We start from the raw sequence: 4270 nt of genomic DNA, 5'->3' as shown, positions 1-4270 counted from the left end.
TACATGTTTCTCGTTCCTCCCCTTCTGAATTCTGATGAGCGCAAGCATCGTGCTGCAATGTCTTTGCCAAAGCTGAAGCCTCGGCCGGCACTTGTAATGGTTCTGGTGAATTCTTTTTTGAGGTTAAACAGTGGGTTTCCCCACTGTGTATTTTATTTATTTTATATAAAAAGAAAAGAGTACAAAAAGTCTAGATTACAGGTAGAGAGGTGCTAGAGGAAAGCACTTCAAAAAAACAGCAAAACAGGAAAAAGATCTACCTGAGCCAAAACTCAAAAGTAATCTTTAGATGAACAATTTCACCCAATCTGCAAGCCCTGCATAAGATTTCCTTTTTGCCTTGTATACCAGGAGAGCCAACTCCTCCTTGAATAATTTCTTGCATCTGTATAAATTGGGAGTGATGTCCTTGAATAGGAAATCGTTTTGAACTCTCCAAATGGACCAGCAACCAAGGATAACAATATCCAAGGAGAAAGACTTCCCAATAACAGCCAAGAGTGAGTCAATGACTTCTACATGAAAAGATTGCTGCCCTGAATCCATAGGAATAGATCATCCTGGATAAATATATTGCCAACACATGAGAGCAAAAGGGCATGTGAAGAACAAATGAGTTCTTATTCCAGCTGCAAGGAGCCACACATAGCACAAGAACAGTCAGGCAAGAAAAAAATTCTTTCTTTGTAACAGCTCTCTGTGAGAACCGGAACTTAACATTCCGACCCCCCTGTGTTACTCGTCAATCCCAAGATCAAGTTGACGAGACAGCGAAATGAATATCATTGCAGAACGTGCAAAGAGTATTAATTATTACAAAGTTTGAGCCACATAGTGAAATGTCTTGTGACATTTATTACAACCAGAAAGCACAGCGGATAATAAAATGTGAAGTAACTCCATCTCAGCCACAGGCAGTCGATGTAGTCCACGAGGCCTCACTCCTCAGCGTCGTCGTAGTCGCCATAGTCTTCACCATCTTCATAGTACTCTGAATATCAACAAAAGTTTTGCCATGAGTACATTTCGTACTCAACATGCCCCCTCGGTGCAAAACCTAATATATCTACATGAGGCTTCAAAGGAAGGCTGTAGGTTCTTTTGCATAAAAGCCAATTTTATTTGCAATAGATTTGATAAAAGCAGTTTTAGACGAAAACATGTTTTATAAAGAGTGTAATATTTCTCATCAATGTGGTTGTCCTCGACAACTCACGTATCTCATAGGATTCAGATTCTAAGGGAAAGAGAAGGAAAGGAGAGAGAGAGGCAAAGAGGGAAATAGCAAGACAGGTTTCTGTATGTCAAGAAAGATTCATGTGTCGTCCATGACCGTGGACACGGCTATTCGAATAGTTTTAACTCTGCAGAGGTTGTACACTTTGCCCACACGACACAACCCCGTCTTGTTGCCCACCAGTGGCCTCTGGTTTAGTACACACCATTTGGTGTACCGGCAGAGGGATTGTGACAAGGTCTTTTAACTAGATCACCCAAAGATGTGACATGCCCACCGGGTCTGGCGCACGGTACTGAGAGTATGTCCCCAAACCGGTCCCCCCATCTGTGCCGAAGGTTCTCCCGTAGGCAGCCACCTCATCTGCGGTACGGCGACATCAACACCTAAGGCTGACTAACTTACTTAACCAGGCCAGTGCCCATATAGCATGTGGTTGTACGGTTGTCACAATCTTCAAATCTAAGACTTATTAGGACCCTTAAGCGGCACGAACGACGGATTGCTCCCTCCAACTTGTGAAGGGCAGCCAATCGCTCCTTCAACATTTGATTCAGCTGTCGCCCGCGCCATGTTTAGATGGTAAGTTTCACCCAGAGTAGAAGAGAGAGTAGATGAAGCAACGACGGCTAATCAGCCTAGCTCAACGAGCCCAACAACTTTCAAAAGTGTATGTTTGACCCGAAGGTCGATCAATTCCTCCAAAGAGGCAATAGGAAGTATCCTAATGATTATTTAGCGTGCTAAGCATATCTACTCTATCAGGATTATTATATAACCTCTACTCAGGGTATCAAGTAAAAGGCGACAAGCAGATCAAGGTTGGTGTGTCAATCGACACGCTAGCTACTGGAATAAAATAGCATATATATTTGTAAAACATAAAATAGCATGCAATTTGTAAAACTGGGATAAATATGATGAGAGGGCATGCCTTCATTGTCAAACTCCTGCTCTCCACTTCCTTGGTCGTGATTGTACCACTCTCCGTTCCCTCCTAATCGTCGTATCGAAGCAATAACAATACAAATAAATACAAGCAATACAACGAATAAGATGCAAATGACAAGTGAATAAGATCCAAATAAAAAGATCCAAATAATAGGTCCGTGTCTCTCGTTTGGCTTACATACAGTACACGAAAAAGACCGGAATGGCTCGTACAGGATTTGGGTTATCTAAGGCATATGGTGTGGGGATCGCTCTATATTGAGTGACAAACTGATTTAGAAAATATATCAAGCCAACATGTATACTTGATACAATTTTAATATGTAATGCACAAATTAAATGCATACTAGCTAGACATACATGCATACAAGTGAAACATCTACGATTAAAACAGTTTACACATGCAACAAGAGCAACATCTAACATGGGTATGCTAATCCAGAGAATTGCATGCTAAATTAAAAATCAACATGATAAGAAGCATGCCATAAAATTAGCTCCAAACGTTATTTTAATCTAGGAGCATGGTGAGCAACGATACCAAATAAGGTTTACAAATAACCTGCCATGTTCTACTGATATTAACTAAACTTGTTAAGGCAGAAAATGAAATGTAAGCCAGCCATTAATTAAATCTAGCTATCTATCCTATAGCTAAGCATATGTGATCAAACGTACAAGCTATGATCCAACTAGACAGTGACAATACCGAAAGAAAAACTAGCCGCAGTATATTAGTTAGACATATGCAGTCTATACAGACATGTACAGTCATAAGCTTAGACTACACGGACATGCATGGTCGTAAACTCCTAGTGATGCAACGATACTGATTCAATTTGCCAGCTAGTTTGTTAAACATCAAACGATTCACCAACTAACGGTACTGCTCAAGTCATATAGAGCGGTTTCTAGGTTGGGCTCCAGATCAGTAGACGTGTGGAAGATAGGCTACCAAGCTGATGTCATCCGGTGGCATTCGGTTCACCGGCAACACGGTAAACTACGCGGTTACGGCTAGTGACCATGTCTAGGAGGTAGGCGTAAGGATTTCTAAAGTGTGTGTGCAAGGGTTTCTGCTAGTGCTCACCGAGCGCGACGCAGTTTGTGGTTGAAATCGGCGGCCAGAGTTGAGGGCGTTGCCGTGGGCGTCCTCGGTGGTCAGCAGATCGGCCTTCTGGTTCCGTGGATGAACTCCCCTCGTCTCGGTGATCCTCCTGGCGCAGTAGCTCCGTCCCTCGTGCACCGGATCGTCGGGAACGCGAGCGGCGTCCAACCAGAGCTCTCGCAAGATTGGATCGGATGGAGAGCCTAGGCTCAGATGAAAGGGCGAGTTGGAAAAGGAGAGGTCTGGGCATTGAACCGGGACTAAATAGGAGCAAAACCGTGTGCATTCTAATGGGCAGAATCAAAGAGAGGTTGAAAGCTGTAACGGACGGGAGGTAATGGCGTCAGTGTTGTTCAGAGCTATTATGGCTGACTGTGCGTGTGTGCGGGAGATGAAGAGCAGTGCAACCGTTTGGCGTAATTGTCTTGATTACTAGGCTGAACGTGTTGGGTGCTTGGACTCGTGTGTTCGTGCGGTCGAGTCGAATTCGACGGGAGCTCGATCGATCTCCTGGTTGCTGTGCATGCCAGGTAAAACTGAGAAGGGGCTCGTAACTGGGCTGTTCTGCTGGCTTCGGTTAGGCCTAGGTAGCTGGTTCATTTGGTAGCTTACAGGGAAAAGGAAAATATGAGAGCCCGGTAAGAGAGCAGCACAAGTTGATGCGTGGAGAAGAAAATAGAGCCACTCCAAGCATGCACGTGCATGTGCATGACTAAAGCTGATAGGTTTGATGTTTAAAGAAAAGATAGAGTAGGCTAGCCAATAGAGAATAGCACATTGTGCTAGTGCAACTAGATATACTACTATCATGCAAGGTGAGTACGTGTGTATAGCTATTGGAAAATCCAAATGGATTTTAGGAAAGAACCCAGAAATAAATCGGCGATTAACAAGCAGATCCAAACTAAAAGTACAAAGAGGTAAATCTTGTCTCATATAAAAATACTTTTAGAGAAATAATAATAAAACACTTG

This window comes from Lolium rigidum, chromosome 1 (genome assembly GCF_022539505.1).
Source record: "Lolium rigidum isolate FL_2022 chromosome 1, APGP_CSIRO_Lrig_0.1, whole genome shotgun sequence".
Taxonomy (NCBI): Eukaryota; Viridiplantae; Streptophyta; class Magnoliopsida; order Poales; family Poaceae; genus Lolium; species Lolium rigidum.
This window is presented reverse-complemented; position numbering follows the sequence as displayed.